The following is a 19,554-nucleotide window of genomic DNA, read 5'->3' on the forward strand; positions in this document are numbered from 1 at the left end:
ACTGTTCTCTGTCCTGGCACCCAGGTGGGTGGTGGAACAAACTCCCACTGACTGTGGGAGAGCAGGCTCTCTCGTGGTCTTCAAACGCAGACTGAAGGCCTTTTATTTCTAGCAATATCTGAGCTCAGGACTAGCTTTCGAAGACATCAAAGATACATTCTCTAAGTTAACAGCAAAGCTCTTTAGGTCTTTGGATAAGAGCATCTGTTAAAATGCTCCAAATGAAAATGGCGAGCTTCATTTACTGTTTAGGTGCACTTTGTAGTTCTAGCATTACAGATTGTGGTCCATATGTGTCTCTACATAAATTGTTAGCCCCTCTCTACCCCCCAGGACCACCACTGAGCAGGTAAATTCAATATGTCACTCTTTTTCAGTGCAGGATTATATACGTGTGTGTGTGTGTGTGTGTGTGTGTGTGTGTGTGTGTGTGTGTGTGTGAGACTGAGATATATATGGATTAGCCCACTGCAGCTTCAGGCGTGAGTGGGTGCAAACTGACAATGTCTGAAGGAAAGAAATAGAGAAAGAAAGAAAGAAAGACTGGCATCTGAGCTTGTTCATTTGTTCATTTTAACCCACCAGTGATGGGAGACAGATCTACTTTCATGTAAGATCACAGAACAAAGTCCAAAGCAGCTGTTGTGCATGTCAGTTGTCATCTCTTCAGTGGAAGGTTATGATCAGTCTTTTGATATCCAGCGCTGCAGCACTGTTACATGGCGGATATGGTTCTGCTGTGCGCCGGTCCAGGTTTTCTGATGTAGCACAAAGCCAGAAGAGGCTCTGTGATCCAGACCTGATTGTTACAACCTGTCAGAGCAAGCCGACTGCTGGCCGCAGTTTCTGTGGTGTGTCTTGCACCGTTGGCAGTAGCCCGCCCTTGTTAGCATCCATTTGGCTCATTGAGCATGCTGTGGCTGGTGGTGAGAGACCTCTCTGATTGGCTGTTCACTCTAGAACAGTGTAGATTCAACTCTTTTGAACCTATGGCCCTTTGTGGATGGTAAGTGCCACTGCACCCACAGTGACTGGCATGTACAAGAGACACGGCCCTGTATCATAACATTACAGATAATTTGTTAAGTGGGTGCGGTGTGGCAGTGAACTGTGATTGGTGGTCATTATAATGACAATTAGTCACATCTACCATCTTTTAAGCAAGTAACACATTTTATGGCCAAAACAGGTTTAACTTCTTTGAATCTCAAGCTCATGACATACTAAATCTTATTATTCATTAACAACAGTGACTTCAATGCAAACTGGCAGTTAATCTCAAGTTAAAGAAGTTTGTAGTAAATCTTTGGTCCTAACGGTGGGCTCTGGCCATTTAAGGGGTTAATAAACTTAGAGTAAAGATAAGAGAACTTAGAGAAAATGTAGAGTAAAAAAAGTATAGTTACGATTTTTCTACAGCTCCCAGTTTCTGCAGCTCAAGGTAAGAAAAGCTGTTAGGCCACTTTGTTATCTCATGCTATGGAATACTGTTTCCTTTCATGCAGCTGCATCTGCATGATGGCTATTAAGTATAGCTTTGAACCGGTATTCAGCGTTTCGCAGAAGATGCATGTGAGATCAGTCAAGACTTTTTTAGGACTATTTCTTTGACTCAGAAGACTACCATGCTTTTTAGCTACTCCAATTAAAGAAATAAATAACTGTACACAGTGAGGTCCACAACGCCTCCCCAATCTTACCACTATTGCATGCGGCAGTTGTTCAATACATCGTCACATTCCTTGATGGGTGATTGTGTGTATGTGCAGGACAGGTCAGTGAAATCTTCATAGGTGATTGATACTGCTCAGAAGAGCCTCAGACAGCAACGAGCAAAGAGGCCTTCCTGCGAAGGTGATTCAGTTGCATTTCACCTAGGCCTGCAACTATCAAATATTTTCATTTTTTAATATTTTATGGAATATTATCTGGAATATTTGAATATTCAATGAACGTTTTGAGCAAACTTTATTCTTGTTGCTTATTTCTATGCTCTATTGCATTAAGTAGCATTAAATAATTGACAGCAAGTTGCATTAAAATGCTGATTTGAACCAATCTGGTAGCCCTAGTCTGGCTCTTAACAGCACTGACCAGTGCAGGAGAGGAGAAACAGCATCCTTTTAACCCTTGTCTTAAAAATGACAACCACGTTTTGCTGAACGGGGTAGAATGACAAATGTTTTTAAGCTGATCAAAACCATTTAATACAGGAACACATTTTTGCTACACTGGCTTGAACACCTGGTCCAGTCTGAAAATGTTCCTATAGTTCTGGTTAGCAGTGCTGAGAAGTAGGATATTTGGACTGCATCTGGAGTTAAAATTGATCATGAAGAAACGTTAATATTTGGCTTGATTAATGCTTGTTTTCCTACAGAAGCTCCTGGGTTCATAAAAGTCATAAATGTGTAGGTTATTGGTTTTGGTTGTCCATTTTTTCAAATATTTTATTTACCAAATTTATTGAATATTTGTTGCTGACCTGTTTTCACCACATCTAGAACGTTATAAGACCATACAGAACCATTTTTATTCTCACCAACCAGAACTCCTGTACTTCAAACAAGTCGTAACACATAGATTCAGTATATTAGCTGCTGTAGCTACTGCCATCTATAGGTGTGAAGTAGTACCTTCATCCACACTGACTGGACTATAACAATGGAAACACAAACTGTTACAGAATACACAGATAAATAAATAAATATTAAAGTAGTAGTAACCCAACATTTCAGAACATACAACTGATGTTTAGCGATTAATTGTACTATTGGCACAGCTGTAATCTTACGCCCTGCGGCCCTCCAGGACTGCTGTACATGCTTACTCTGCAGCTGTTGGAATTTGCTTGCATAGTCAGTGTGTAAAAGTGCACACTGTCCTCTTATTAAAAGCACCCTTGCAGCCAGTTCGTTCAGTCAAGACATCACCGGCCCTTAAAGAAAGTCATCAAGCATGTGACAGGTCATTTGATTAGTTCTATCGACTCCTCAGTCAGCTTGAATCAAACATGAAGCTGATTGTCTGAGGACACAGGCTCCAAAACAAAGAGATGAGGACAGCCTCCGGAGCCGTCTGACAAACGTTCTCACACACACCCGGCCAGCTTCCTCTTCATAATCATGCTTAATAGAGTCTAGACAAATGAGTGGGAATCCTCTGTTTCAACCTGCCAAACGTTACATGGGTTTAAATCTTGGCTCAGACCCCCCCCCCCCCCAAAAGTCCAGTGGTATGCAAAAGTCTAAATTTCTGTTAATGTGAATAGCTAAGCAATCAAAAGGCATAAATGTATAGATGACACATAATATTTAATATTTTTAACTCACTTTATTTCCATCTCTTACACTGTGAAAATAACAAAAAACAAAAGGGCCCAAAAGCAAAAGTTTGGATGCCGTGCATGTACTTAGTAACCTCTGGCAAATGTCACAGCTTGTAAATGCTTTTTGTAGCCAGTATAGAGTCTTTCAGTTCTTGTTTGGTGGATTTGTAAGCCTTGCAAAAGGCTTCTAGCTCAGTGAGATTCTTGGCTCGTCTTGCATGCACTGGTCTTTTGAGGTCTATCCCCAGATTCTTGATGATGTTTAGATCAGGGGGCTGTGAGGGCAAAGGCAAGACCTTCAGCTTGTGCCTGTTGAGGTAGTCCATTGTGGATTTTGATTATCCTGTTGTAGAAGCCATCATCTTTTCATTTTCAGCTTTTCTTTACAGATGGTGTGATGTTTGCTTCCAGAATGTGTTGGTATTTAATTGAATCGATTTTTCTTTTTACCAGTGAAATGTTCCTCGTGTCACTGACTGCAACACAAGCTTAACAGCTTGTGTTTTTTTTTTCCATTCAATTTTCAACCTTTTCTCCAAACATACCTTTATTTTCTGTAGGCAGAAAGTTCTCTTTTAACTTAGTCTACAGGACTTGTTTCCATGATGTTCAAAAGCTCTGATGCTGATGGAGCAGGAGAGTTTTTTTCTGATGACTCTGCTCTAAAAGTCATATTTGTGCAGGTGTCGCTACACAGTAGAACACTGTACCACTACTGCAGACTCTGCTAAGCCTTCTTGAATGTCTTTTGCAGTCAAACAGGGGATTTGGCCTAGTCGTAGTAATCCTACTAGCAGTGCTCTCTGAACATTTTCTTGATCTTCCAGCCCTCAACTTGACCTGCAATGTTCCTAATAAATGCCATTTCTTAAGTGCTCTATGAACTGAGGAAACGGCTACCTGAAAATGCTCTGCTGTCTATTTATAGCCTTATCCAGCTGTTTAAAGAGGAGCCATGGCCGTGGATTGTTGGGTACAGGTTTGAGGAGTCTTATAAAGGCGTATTTATAAGGCTTTGAAAGAACAATGATTATGAAAAAGCGATAGCCCTGACAAGCTAATTAAAGTCTGATAGCTCAAATGTCTGGGTGCCCAAACTTTTGCATGGCGCTCCTTTTTTTTCACAAAAAGAAAATGAGCATAAAATGAATCATCCTTAACTTTATACATTGTGGAGATCAGTTCAGCTTCCACCCACTTATTCATAGTAGCAGAAATTTTGACCAGTGGTGCCTAAACCTTTGCATGCCATTGTACATCAGAATGTTGTCAGTTATATAATCTGACAATCTTTTTCTGCTGTGATACTAAAATAAAATTGCATCACAGTACACTTTTCTAAGTATTTTGTGGATGTGGTCAGTACTGCACAATTGCATGGTTGTTTAAAAGGCCATTCTGGCTTAAAATTAGCATTTAATATGTTATGTGTCATGTTATGTAATATTCAGTGATGCACCATTGCATCGCTCAGCCTCATCAATTTGACCGACTTCACAATGTTGTGTCCTTTTGTGTTTTCGTTCATTAATGTTCTCTTACGAAGACTTTCTGACTGCTAGCATATATTTATGATGTAGAGGCTAATAAATACAGACATGATACTCAGCTTCCTTTTGCATCAGCCAACATTATAAAAAACAGACCCCAACGTCATTGTAGCTTTTCAAATCTCACTCTAGAAGTACGGTATTACTGCAACAGGAGGCCTGTAGGCATATTTACACCAGATATGGCAATGGTGAAAGATTTCATTTAATATGGAGTTCCCCACAGAGCATAGTTCTGTTTAGTTGACCTGGATGCAGTGCAGGGGTGTAAGAAAATATTCATACACTTGACTATCACAATATTATATTTTATAATACTGTATTGATTCTCAAAAACCCAGTATTATAATATTTTTACATGCAAAGATTTGTGGCAGACAGTGGTTCATTTGTGATGTGTTTAAACCCCTGACCACTAAATAGTAGTGTTGTAATCAGTATAGAGTCTTTCAGTTCTTGTTTGGTGGATTTGTAAGCCTTGCAAAAGGCTTCTAGCTCAGTGAGATTCTTGGCTCGTCTTGCATGCACTGGTCTTTTGAGGTCTATCCCCAGATTCTTGATGATGTTTAGATCAGGGGGCTGTGAGGGCAAAGGCAAGACCTTCAGCTTGTGCCTGTTGAGGTAGTCCATTGTGGATTTTGATTATCCTGTTGTAGAAGCCATCATCTTTTCATTTTCAGCTTTTCTTTACAGATGGTGTGATGTTTGCTTCCAGAATGTGTTGGTATTTAATTGAATCGATTTTTCTTTTTACCAGTGAAATGTTCCTTGTGTCACTGACTGCAACACAAGCTTAACAGCTTGTGTTTTTTTTTTCCATTCAATTTTCAACCTTTTCTCCAAACATACCTTTATTTTCTGTAGGCAGAAAGTTCTCTTTTAACTTAGTCTACAGGACTTGTTTCCATGATGTTCAAAAGCTCTGATGCTGATGGAGCAGGAGAGTTTTTTTCTGATGACTCTGCTCTAAAAGTCATATTTGTGCAGGTGTCGCTACACAGTAGAACACTGTACCACCACTGCAGACTCTGCTAAGCCTTCTTGAATGTCTTTTGCAGTCAAACAGGGGATTTGGCCTAGTCGTAGTAATCCTACTAGCAGTGCTCTCTGAACATTTTCTTGATCTTCCAGCCCTCAACTTGACCTGCAATGTTCCTAATAAATGCCATTTCTTAAGTGCTCTATGAACTGAGGAAACGGCTACCTGAAAATGCTCTGCTGTCTATTTATAGCCTTATCCAGCTGTTTAAAGAGGAGCCATGGCCGTGGATTGTTGGGTACAGGTTTGAGGAGTCTTATAAAGGCGTATTTATAAGGCTTTGAAAGAACAATGATTATGAAAAAGCGATAGCCCTGACAAGCTAATTAAAGTCTGATAGCTCAAATGTCTGGGTGCCCAAACTTTTGCATGGCGCTCTTTTTTTCACAAAAAGAAAATTAGCATAAAATGAATCATCCTGAACTTTATACATTGTGGAGATCAGTTCAGCTTCCACCCACTTATTCATAGTAGCAGAAATTTTGACCAGTGGTGCCTAAACCTTTGCATGCCATTGTACATCAGAATGTTGTCAGTTATATAATCTGACAATCTTTTTCTGCTGTGATACTAAAATAAAATTGCATCACAGTACACTTTTCTAAGTATTTTGTGGATGTGGTCAGTACTGCACAATTGCATGGTTGTTTAAAAGGCCATTCTGGCTTAAAATTAGCATTTAATATGTTATGTGTCATGTTATGTAATATTCAGTGATGCACCATTGCATCGCTCAGCCTCATCAATTTGACCGACTTCACAATGTTGTGTCCTTTTGTGTTTTCGTTCATTAATGTTCTCTTACGAAGACTTTCTGACTGCTAGCATATATTTATGATGTAGAGGCTAATAAATACAGACATGATACTCAGCTTCCTTTTGCATCAGCCAACATTATAAAAAACAGACCCCAACGTCATTGTAGCTTTTCAAATCTCACTCTAGAAGTATGGTATTACTGCAACAGGAGGCCTGTAGGCATATTTACACCAGATATGGCAATGATGAAAGATTTCATTTAATATGGAGTTCCCCACAGAGCATAGTTCTGTTTAGTTGACCTGGATGCAGTGCAGGGGTGTAAGAAAATATTCATACACTTGACTATCACAATATTATATTTTATAATACTGTATTGATTCTCAAAAACCCAGTATTATAATATTTTTACATGCAAAGATTTGTGGCAGACAGTGGTTCATTTGTGATGTGTTTAAACCCCTGACCACTAAATAGTAGTGTTGTAATCTGTCCTAAGCCATTAGACTTTTCCTTTTACTCAAATTTTATGCATATGGTGGTGTTTTTCATACTGACAGTATTTCTACAACTAAATCTTTAAAAAGTGCAATATTGTTCCTTGTCCACATATTGCAATATAATAAATTGTAACCCCTGTATCAAAGTACGCACATCAAAATATACATTGACCGGTTCTGGCCAATACACACCTCTACTGTATGAACAAAACCTTGCATCTCCATTTTTTTGGTTGTTTTTCTACTTTAAGTAAAATCTTATTTTATATTAAAGTTAAGAAGATTTGGTGAAAAGCTTGGCAGAAGTTGTTTTCTGAAATATTTAGTGGCTGTTAATTAAGAACTTCATGTGTTTGCAAACTTTACAACTGTTTTTATGCTTGCTGTAGTGTTGGTGCTTTATGACTATAGCCTGTCCCATATGTCCCACTGAGAAAGCGGTCTGTCATTCGTCAGGTTACAGGTAAGTCAAACGGCCCCTTCCTGTCAAAGTATCCAGTTCTTAAGCTGTTAATCTATCAGACTTCCTGAAGATAGTCAGAAGGTCTTAGTTGTGAGATCATGTGTGCTGGCTGACCGCTTGCACACAAGACCCATCAATTTTATATGAAAGAACATAAAATTAGCACATTTTCCTCCCCTTGTCTATAAAGTATCGTGAATGGCCACTGAGTGATCCAGAGCATATGTGTACATGTTTACGTGTGTATGAGTGCATGTACGTGTGTGTGTGTGTGTGTGTGTGTGTGTGTGTGTTTGAAAGAGACTGGACGTCGTCCAGAGCTTCCATCTGCTTGGCTGCTCTCTTGGCGATTCACACCATCCCTGCCTTTTCATGGAGCCTGCAGCGGCGTCCCTGTTGATTGAGTCAGGCGGCCAAATGCAATTATTGCCGAGTCACAGGAAAAAAGAGGGGAAGTAAAAGAGCTCCTTCTTTTTCAATAAAGGCCCCGAACAACACTCTCATCTCTCTCTCTCTCTCTCTCTCTCTCTCTCTCTCTCTCCACCCCCCCCCCCCTCTTTTTTCTGCCTGTCTACCTATCTGCGTCTCTCTTTCTTTCTCTTTGTTTCTTTTGCTTCTCTCTCTGTCTGGTTTTACTTCTGTCCATCTCTCCCTCTCTCTCTCTCTTTCTCCCTGCTCTCTCTTTCTACCTCTGTTCTCTTTTTCTCAGTTTCTATCTCTGTCCCTTTTTCGTCCTCTCCCTTGCTCTTTCTCTCTGTCTTGCTCTCTCTCTCTCTCTGTGTTTCTGCCTGTCTACCTATTTGGGTCTCTCTTTCTTTTGCTGTCCTCTCTGTCTGGTTTTACTTCTGTCCATCTCTCTGTCTCTCTCTCGCTCTCTCTCTGCTCTCTCTTTCTACCTCTCTTGTTCTCTTTCTCCCAGTCTCTATCTCTATTCCTTTTTCATCCTCTCCCTTGCTCTTTCTCTCTATCTTGCTCTCTCTTTCTCTCTCTCTCTCTTTCTCTCTCTTTCTTTCTTTCTTTCTTTCTTTCTTTCTTTCTTTCTTTCTCTCAGCGCTGCTGTACTCTCCCTCCATCATTACAGACTTATCATAACATCTGTCCTCAATAAGAAGCTGCTATACTCTATATTTAGCCCTGTCCAGTCTTTATGTAGGTCAGGAATATGAGCCAGACTCGGCAGACAGAGACGTATGGAGGCCCAGAAAAGATGCATGGGAAAGCAAGAGAGAGAGGGACTGAGGGATGGAGAGAAAGAGGACTGTAGGATGATGAAAAGATGGCTGGAGAGGGAGAGAAGGTCAGATGACTAGCGAGAGAGAAAGAAGGACAGGAGCTGACCACTCCGTCTTTACAGACGACTGAACTCTGCTTCTAGCGGTTCACTGTTAGAGGCAGCATTTATCAGGAGTGCAGCGTCATTTATATGAATTATATTTCATTCGTAACTCATTGAAACTTTTCTGTAGGAAGTGCTGATTCTAAATATTCAGTCCACACCACATTAGTGTTAGTAAGTAGAAGAGATGTTTTAACATCATTTCAGTTTGATGGAAAGGTTATTGTGGTGCAATAACATTTGGCCTTGCTTGTCTTTGCTCGACATTGATATTTGTCACTTCTTGACATTTTGTAATTACAGTAGTGTGTGACCGACAGTAACTCCAGTCCTTAAGGGTCACATCCATCACACATACAGCACTGCACAAAAGTTTGGGGCAGCCAAGAAAATTGTTCAGAACTAAAAGGTTTAAAAGAAAAACAAAAAAGTTAATAAAACTTTAAAACACACTATATAGTGTTGGACTACTTATTGTCATTTTTCAGTTTTTGACATCATTTTTACGAAGTACGAATTTTTTAGAAGTACATGTTGCGATTTACATTGTATACTAATTTCATGATGAAGGGACCAAAAGCAATGACCCAAAACGTCTTGGAAAAAGTCTGGTTCCTTTGACTTACATTGAAAGGAAAATAGGTTTTTTACTTCTCCTGTAAAAAGTCACCATTTTGGAGATATCTATCTGTTGTCCTGCTGTATTTTTAGGCAAATAGGGTCTCTTCACTTGCATAAACAGAGGGCTTATAAAGTGAGTGGTTGCTCAAGGTGACACCCAAATCACACCAGTGTCCTGTTGTTGTATTTATCTGATGTGTGCTGAAGGCCTGTGTCCTGTGAATGTGCTCATTAATATGACTCTGTGCTCTCTGCTCTCCGTCCTCCACTGCCACCAAAACAAACCGCCAGCTCAGTGCAGACATCTGTCTGATTCAGCATGGAGGGAAGTTCCTAAGATGATCACCAGGAATTCACTGAACTCAGAACCGCATCCACATCAGCAGATAATTGCTTTAAATATCTTGACATCAGGCAGATGTTTAGATTTTGATTTTTATATTTTTAAACAATATTTGATGATGTGTTTATTATACACGTGATGATCGGGATGATCGGGATGATTTAGCCAGCTGAGGATCAGCCCGGTTCATTGCATGGTTGTTTTGGGATGTCCTCCCCGGATTATAATGCAGTTTTTACTTGATCATTGATATGTTTTTGAAACAACACAGACACACACACACACACACACACTCATTTTCTAAGCTGCTTATCCTTCTGGGTTGCATTGAGCTGGAGCCTATCACAGCAGTCAATGGGTAGAAGGCAAAAACAAAGTACCATAAAACAAAAAATATAAGAAATGTGAAACACTACTTGAAACAGGAAATCTCCCTCTCTCTCTTTCTCTCTCTCTCTCTCTCTGCCTCTCTTTCTCTGTCTTGCTCTCTCTCTCTGCCTCTCTCTCTCTCTCTGTCTTTCTCTCTCTCTGCCTCTCTCTCTCTCTGTTTCGCTCTCTCTCTCTGCCTCTCTCTCTCTTCTCTCTCTCTCTTTGTCTGTCTGTCTGTTTATCACTCTATTTTCCCTGTTTCTCTTGCTGTCTTGTCAACCTCTTTCTCTCTTCTTTTTCTGTCTGTATTTCTGTCTCTATCTATCTATCTATCTATCTATCTATGTCTATATGTCTGTCTATATATATATATATATATATATATATATATATATATATATATATATATATATTCTGGGTTGAAATGTGTAGAATGTTATAAGGTTCAGGGCTGATTAAAAATATATAAATAAAAATGTATAAAATAAAAAGTGCCGTAGCTCAGGATGTCTAAGCCAGGCCATGCCCAGCAATTTCTACCTTTTTTTCATCAGAATCGGCAGATCTGTAAAAAGGTATGTATTAGATATTGGCATTGGCCTACAGTTCTCACATCAGTACATCCCTAACTTTCACTATTCTCAGATACCTTCTTCATAGAATTCTCTCTCTCTCTGTCTCTGTCTGTCTGTCTGTCTCTCTCTCTCTCCCCCTGTCTCTCGCCCTCTCTCTCTGTCTCTCTCTCGCTCTCTCTCTCTCTCTCTCCCTCTGTCTCGCTCTCTGTCTCTGTCTCTCGCTCTCTCCCTCTGTCTTTCGCTCTCTCTCTTTCTCCCTCTCTCTCTGTCTCTCTCTCTCACTCTCTCGCTCTCTCTCCCTCTGTCTCTCGCTCTCTCCCTCTGTCTCTCGCTCTCTCCCTCTGTCTTTCGCTCTCTCCCTTTGTCTTTCTCTCTCTCTCTTTCTCCCTCTCTCTCTGTCTCTCTCTCCCTCTCTCTCAGGTCAGGAGTTGCAGAAGTTTCTTCTCTTTTTTTTCTTAAATCTGCTCTGTTCCCTTTACCCACCTCTCAGTCTGTTTCGTATGTCTTTACTGTAGAGTAGTAACTCTGACTGCTGATCGTTTGTCTTTGTCCCCCTCTTTCATTTCACAGAATGATTTCCTCTCTCACTCTCTCAATTTAGAGTTAAACTTAAAAAAAAAATCTGTTCTGTTTTGCTGGACTGCTTCCCTTGTGGCTTTAGTTTACCCACAAAGCACTGCATCATTCTCCCCTTCACAAACCAGTCATGGCTTATTGGTTTAGTCTAACGTATTTTTCTATAGCTGGGCCCCGGCCTCCATTACTGGAGGAATGTCTAGCGGCCTGTATAGCTGAATGTAAATGTGCAGTATTCTCACAGGGTGAGAATAGAATAGAGATGTTGGGAATAGAATAGAGACTGTGTTGATAGGTTGATTTATATTTTTGGAATTATTACATTGTAAAAAGTTTGCTAGGCTCATACAAGCTAGTTAGGAAGCTAAGGCAAGCACTATGTGGATTTGTGCTAGGCTACACAGGAGTGATATGCTTTATATTTTAACACTGGACTGAGTAAGTGCAGAAAAGCACACAATATTATTTCATGCTTTTTCACCCTTTAAGCCTGATGGTTGGTGCACAGACTGCTGGTCACATAGCAACGCAGACAACAATCTCACCAAGCTAATCACATGACCCAAGTGACTCCTGAACTTTCCTCACACTCCAATCAGCACTCTCGTTCACCAGAAAGCTATCTTGATTCACCGGTGTTGTCTGTCATATGACCATACTTTGCCTGCTTTTCGACTCTGTCTTTTGTCTGACCTTTTTGGATTTACTGCCTTCTGTTATGTTTGTCTTTTTGTGTTGGATGCCTTTTTTGGATTTGACCTACGCCTGTTTATTGACTACGAACCTGGATTGTGCTTCTAACAGTAAAGCCTCATTTTCTCCTTTTAATCGAGAGCGTCTGAATTCTTCTGGCACACTACAGAAAAATTAATTCAAAATAGAACTGTTTTTTTTCCAACATAGTTTTCATCTATAGAGTTTGGTCACAGAGTGTTATCAGGACTCTTATATTACATTTTAGCACAGTATTTTCAGCTCTATTAAACTGCTTCTTGGGTCGAGGCCCATCAGAGAAGAAGCATCTCAAGGCGTGAGAAGGCGAGTCACACTCACTCATTATATTTCATTAGTTTGGTAATAATTTTGTTTATCAGGCAGCACATAACTTCTATCTGTCATCGGTGTTATGTGCTTTATTGGCTGGGTAATTAAAATAATGCCATTCATCATTTTTTATTACTGCCTTTAAATAGTTGCACAAGGTCACCTGACCAGCAATGAGTCAGCCAATTTACAAAATCCTGTTTTAATGTCACTGGAGTCACAGTGGTAACTGGTGTTACCACATTCATATAAAACCAGTGACCAGTACAGTACATTTGGAATTCAGCTGTGTTTTTTGCATATATGATAACAGATGTTAATGGACATTTTAAGCTTATTTAGCTTTGGTATGAAAGATTTTTTTTTAATGTATCCACCTGAATGACCCATCTATGCTTCGGTAATGTTTTTAATGTGCTCGTTTGTGGTAGTATATCTCATAGCATTGCTTCTTTCAGGTATGTTAGGCGTGCAGTGTGTTAGTATGATTGAGCTCAGTCCTGTGTCAGCAGTGGTCGGTGTTTGGCCCACAGGGTGCCACAGGCACCTGCTGGGTGTCAGTGTGATTCAGGGTGTAATTGGTAACCTGAAGCAATGATTCGGTGAGCCACTGTGTGGGACTTCCAAGAGTAACTCTTTTGACAAACTGTTCATGTCCCCCAAACAGGTTAGCGCTCAGTCTAATCAGCGTGCTGGGATTTCATGCTATTGAAGGAAAGCTGCATTCTCAACACATTTCAAAGTCAAAGTCAAGGTCAGAAGAAGCGAGCCTGTCACTACAATTCTTCACTACGTACAAAAGTACAGGAAAGTGTACTTAAAGGAGAATGCCACCATTTTTCAAAACCTCTGCATGCTTAAACAGTTAAGGTATAAACAAAGTCATTCATGGTGGTTTGATGTTGAAATGCTCTGTTATCCACAGTGGTAGTGATAGGAACCAGATGTCCAAATGGTTGTGAATACTCCTTGCCTGGTGCCTGGGACTCGTTAGTGTTCAAGTGAGTCATGTGATTCAAGGTATTGGTCGAAATACGTGCAGGGCGTTGTGGGGCGAAGTAGTCCCCAAAGAAACTATTGACTATACTTATTTATTTTGGGTAGTACATAAAATGGCTATATTCTCCTTGTACTATTACTTGGGTGCTTAAAATCAGTTGATAATTATTCTGCAAGGCTTACAAATTTCCAGATGACGCTTTGCAGTGTGTGATCTAGAGCTTGTGTGCAGTTTGGAAGTCTGTAGTAAATAATGCAACAGGATTTTTACACACTATGCAATCAGCAGCCCCTCACTGTGAGTTTACGTTGTCTGCCCCTTCATAAATGAGCTGCTGTTGGTCCTAAATGCTGTCATTTCACAATAATAGCACGTACAATCACTGTTACACAATTTTCTCCCTACCTTAAATGTAGCTGAACAGTCAGGACAGATATGCTCATTTAGTTATTTTTTCACTGAAGGTATAAGACTAGATGTATCAAACAAGTAATATTGATTATTTAGCATCGTACAAACTGCATGCCTTCATCATCACACACTTGATTTGGTTTCTGATACTGGATCACACACTGCTATCTGTAACATCAGATCTGAAATGAATTATTTTGATCTGCCTTCTCTGCATAAACCTGAGCTTTTTTCTTTCGCTCTACAAAAAAGCTCAGAAAGCAAAAGCAGTCTAAACAAAACCGAGTAATGAAAAATAAGAAGAAAGACTGAAAGCCAAAACATAACTGATGTGTGCGGGTCCTTCATAGTGACTCATGAGGTCTTAAGGTTGGAGGGCTGATTTATGGAGGTGCCTTCCACCATCCCTCACTGCAGCCCCCACTGCAGCCCCTGCTCATGCCCTCCAGAGTATCCTTGCGGCGTTTCTGTCACATGCTAGTAACTGTGTAAAAGCCTTCAGCGTGCGTGTGAGTTTGTGTATGTGAGCGTTCATGCTTGTGGACTTCTAATGACTGTCCAGGTGCATTTTCATGCCACACTGGCCATTTGACATGGCACAGTCCTTTGAGCTCATGGTACGTTTGGGATTCAATCTTAAAGACGAATGTTCCTGTGTGACAAAACAGGACTAATTCATTTCAGAACACTTGAGACTCTGAAAAGAAACAGTGCTACACAGCACTTCAGCCATAAATGGCCGTAATCCAGGCACACAGATAGATAGATAGATAGATAGATAGATAGATAGATAGATAGATAGATAGATAGATAGATAGATAGATAGATAGATAGATAGATAGATAGATAGATAGATAGATAGATAAACGGGCAGGCAGACAGACAGACTCACATTCAGATAGATAGACAGCCAGAAAGCTAAACAGGCAGGCAGACAGACTGACATTCAGATAGATAGATAGACAGACAGACAGACAGACAGGCATAGATAGGCATACAGATAGTTAAACAATAGATATATAGACAGATGATAGAAACATAGATATATAGACAGACAGACAGACAGACAGACTGATGTTCAGATAGATAGACAGAGAGATAGCTAAATAGGCAGGCAGACAGACTGACATTCAGATAGATAGATAGATAGATAGATAGATAGATAGATAGATAGATAGATAGATAGATAGATAGATAGATAGATAGATAGATAGATAGATAGATAGATAGACAGACTGACATTCAGATAGATAGATAGATAGATAGATAGATAGATAGATAGATAGATAGATAGATAGATAGATAGATAGATAGACAGACAGACAGACAGACAGACAGACAGACAGGCATAGATAGGCATACAGATAGTTAAACAATAGATAGATAGACAGATGATAGAAACATAGATATATAGATAGACAGACAGACAGACTGACATTCAGATAGATAGACAGCCAGAAAGCTAAACAGACAGACAGACTAACATTCAGATAGATAGACAGCCAGAAAGCTAAACAGACAGACAGACTAACATTCAGATAGATAGACAGCCAGAAAGCTAAACAGACAGACAGACTGACATTCAGATAGATAGACAGCCAGAAAGCTAAACAGACAGACAGACTAACATTCAGATAGATAGACAGCCAGAAAGCTAAACAGACAGACAGACTGACATTCAGATAGATAGATAGATAGATAGATAGATAGATAGATAGATAGATAGATAGATAGATAGACAGACAGGCATAGATAGGCATACAGATAGTTAAACAATAGATAGATAGACAGATGATAGAAACATAGATATATAGATAGACAGACAGACAGACTGACATTCAGATAGATAGACAGCCAGAAAGCTAAACAGACAGACAGACTGACATTCAGATAGATAGACAGCCAGAAAGCTAAACAGACAGACAGACTGATGTTCAGATAAATAGACAGAGAGATAGCTAAACAGACAGACAGACAGACAGACATTCAGAAAGATAGGTAGATAGAAGAAATAATAATAGATAGTTGGACAGACAGACGGATAAATGTCTTCAAATCATGTACATATATTAAAAGAAGCCACAAAAATGTTCATAATTCACACAATGCTTTGTGGAAAGTTGCTGGAATGCAAGTGAACATGTAAATATGATATGATTTGATATAGTAATTAACAAGATTTTATGGCACTTTGTGTGTTTTGTAATCTGCTTCCCTCACGCACTTTATCACTGGAACAAACATGAGCCGAACACCTTACGACGTGTTTGTAAATGGTGCGAAACCATGTGGAAATAGCTCCTTGACACCGAGCGCTCGTCCGCTAAGTAATTGCTTCCCGAATTATTCGCGAGTCGCGCCAAGCTCTCGTTTCTTTTGTCACTTTAACAAAAGCTCCCTGATTAACTGTTGTCATAAAAGGACCCGGGGCCAATTAGATTTGTGGAGGATACGACTGTGGACAGGGCAATCTGCTGGCAGGGCGTAGGAGGAGAGGGGGCGGCGCTTCAAAGTTAATTTAAGGTCAATCACAACTCCCAGCTGTCTGCTTTCTGCCGGCCGCAATTCAGCAGGCAAAGCTCGGCTTGATTTGCTTGCATGGAAACCTGCGTTTAGGGGCTGGCACTAATCATGCCAAACAAACCTGTAGGGTGGCACCCCTTAATCAGCGCTAAAAGACTCCGAGAACAAGGAGAAGAAAGTGCGCCTCGGGAACTTTCGTTGAGGTTTCCTTGGCCACCTCCTGCCTCTCAAAGACACGTATCAATTACCTTAACAAGACAGCAGGAGCTTTGCCTCAGGCTTTTACATGAGATTGCATTGTGGCGACACTCGCAGTCCCGTGAAATAGAGGCATCTGGTCTGCCTATTAGTCTGTGATGAGTGTAAAATGTGATGTATAGCAACCTCCGGCTCCCAGGCCACTTACTGGGTAGGTGAAGCAGAGGACGTTTGCTCAAAGTCTGTGTTTGGCTGAGGCCTTAGTGAGGAACTTCGAGAGTTGGCTGTAGGAGTGCGTTCTGGTCTGCTTCCATTTGTCCCGCTGAGGAATGGGAGCAGTGTAGTATCTGATGCCTTCAATCTATCAGCCACTTTGCCTTTCCTGGGAGACTACAGGACTGAGGCGAAGCCAGATTGTCTCTTTTCAGAGTTCTGTGGCTCCCCTACCTCCACTGACAGGACTAAGTGCTTCACTATCGTGCCTCCAGCACTGCCGCAATGGACTTATTAGCATTCTACATCACCAGACTGCTGGTGGGTTGGACAGTTATATACTCAAAAACTCTTAAACTCTTGCTTTTCTGAATTTACCACAAAAATTGCAGTTAAATGTTTGCAAAAGTTTATTCAGGCAAGTTATACTAGTTGATGCATTCAACAATATCACAGTAAACTAGTGATGTACCATGTTTATGGTAATTACATCAATAGCCAGCCTTGCCTCCATGTGTTTTGTTCATATTTTGACATATAAAAATATGGAAATCACTGAAGTTCACATAAAAGGTTGTACCTTTATTAAAAGTAAATTTATAATGGAATTGCATTTACTAAGGAAAACAAAACCGTGAGTTTGTTTACCTGCGCTTAATCGTCTGCTAACTGCCGAAAATCAGATTTTGTCAGTAATCCGATCAAGGCGTTTATCTGCACTTGAGTAATCAGATAATGGGAAAACTCTGGGTCTACATGAGTCAGACAGTAATCTGATTTCATTAAACATAGTTGGTTATAGTGTTGCTCCAAAAGTGTTTCGCTGCCATCTTGCAGCACCCCTGCTTGCTTATTTCCGATGGCGGCATCTGTTTTCATACATGTGCAGACTGAGAAATCCGAAAGAAATCAGAGTAAGAGTTTAATGCCCTGAGAATTCTGATTACTGAGTTAAATCCAGGTTTTTTAAGCATATTTCTAGACCTTACTCAGAGTATGCTGCTTAAACGATCATTTAAATAATCAGATGTCTGCAGAAATCAGATTATGATCGGATTATTAAGTGCATGTAAACACATGTTGTTAACTGATGTTAACTGGATCACATAAGGCACCTGCTGCTTTATGTTTGCCAGTGGGTTCTATAAATGAAACAAAATACCAGTGACAAGATGCTCACCATCACAGACATGTCGGTTATGTCCCAGCAACTAGAACTTGTTCACAAATGCCAAAAGTGTCAGAACTTCCAAAACTATGTCAGACGGAATTCAAACTGGCCTACAAACACTTAAAAAGTTTCAGCTTCTGAATAAAGCGATGAAGCTCTTCACGCTACTCTCACTTTTCCAAACTGGAATGAAGCCTGCCCAGCGTTTACGCTTTGCTCAGTTGCTCTGTGAGGAGCAATTTGAAGACATTCTGTTTGTTTGGTTTGTGCTCTGTCACATGTGGAGCTGCATTTCCAAAAGCAACTCACTCTGAATCATGGAGGTCCCAGTTATGAATCAAAAAGGGCTGAAAGTTTTGGGTCCTGATGATGCGGAGAAACTTTGTTCTCCTTTTGTTTTTTCCACATGGAGAGCATCCTGGACAGTGTCACAGTTTGCCCATTTTGTTAGAAACCTTTTGAATGATATTCTGTGCATCTGAAACTAAAAAAAGTCATTCCGTGTGACTAGACTTGATGCAGACAAATCACATCGGAATATTTATTCTCATCACATTTGGTGTGTGACAGACTTGCATAATTTTTGTGACATTCCGGTTACTCACTTGAATTGAGTTCGACAGCTACATGAAAAGGTGGCTAATGAATTAAAAAGCACCACAAACAGCAGCGTCTTCCGGGTCCTTTCTAGACTTATCTTGAAGTGTGTTCAGTCTTTACTGCAGTCATCTGTGTCAGTGGTCCCTCACAGTAGGTATTTGTGTTGCTCATGTTATTAATTTGTCAGTTGCTGATCACGAAATGCAATCATGTAGTTATAATGTAGTGACAAGCCAATTTTTAGAGTATATTAGTTCACGACGACTGTCCATTGCACCATAGAAACCACAGGCTCCACTCACTCCCCCTTATGTATTATAATGATTTTCACTTGTCCCTTGTTGCTTATTCAAAGACCCATCAGGATTGCTTTATGTACCTGTAATATTCTATTATTTGTTATTTCTAAGCTTCCTTGTCTTAAAAGAACAATATAAGTTAAACAATTTTCCAGTCTGTTTGAGCCCTTTGTTGGTGCACAAGAGATTCACTTCTATCATGAATTCAGAGACATTGGCTTGGTTACTGTGCAGGCTTTACGAGGTATTTGAGAAATTTCTGCCTATAAAAGTCAAGCTGAAAAAAAAAATAGGCCTTTTTCTCCTTGTTGGTTCAGGTCATCTTGTCAACATATCATGCTATTTAAAAAAAACAATCTTCTGTAATCTTCCACCAATATGTAATAACCTTTGCCTGTCTCTAAAACATCTACTGAGTTTTGATTATATGACTGTGCACCCACAATAATACCAATTATATAACCAATAATAACATAAAAACACTTGGCTGGCTCAGTGAACCTCCGTGATGCTGTGTTTTGCTTGTAAATGCATCGCAGTAGGAAGGGAAAATGCATTTTTCCAATCCACGCTGACTTTAAGATACTGTATATTGCTGGCCATTTGAGAGTCAGGACGAGTTTAATTATGAATCTG

General features: G+C 40.0%; 1 protein-coding gene across 8 annotated transcripts in view; it reads left to right on the forward strand.

Moving 5' to 3' along the window:
* Positions 1-19,554, forward strand: part of inpp4b (inositol polyphosphate-4-phosphatase type II B) — a 578,351-nt gene that overhangs the window by 390,247 nt on the left and 168,550 nt on the right. The window lies entirely within an intron of this gene.

Source organism: Pygocentrus nattereri, chromosome 5, assembly GCF_015220715.1.
Source record: "Pygocentrus nattereri isolate fPygNat1 chromosome 5, fPygNat1.pri, whole genome shotgun sequence".
Classification (NCBI taxonomy): domain Eukaryota; kingdom Metazoa; phylum Chordata; class Actinopteri; order Characiformes; family Serrasalmidae; genus Pygocentrus; species Pygocentrus nattereri.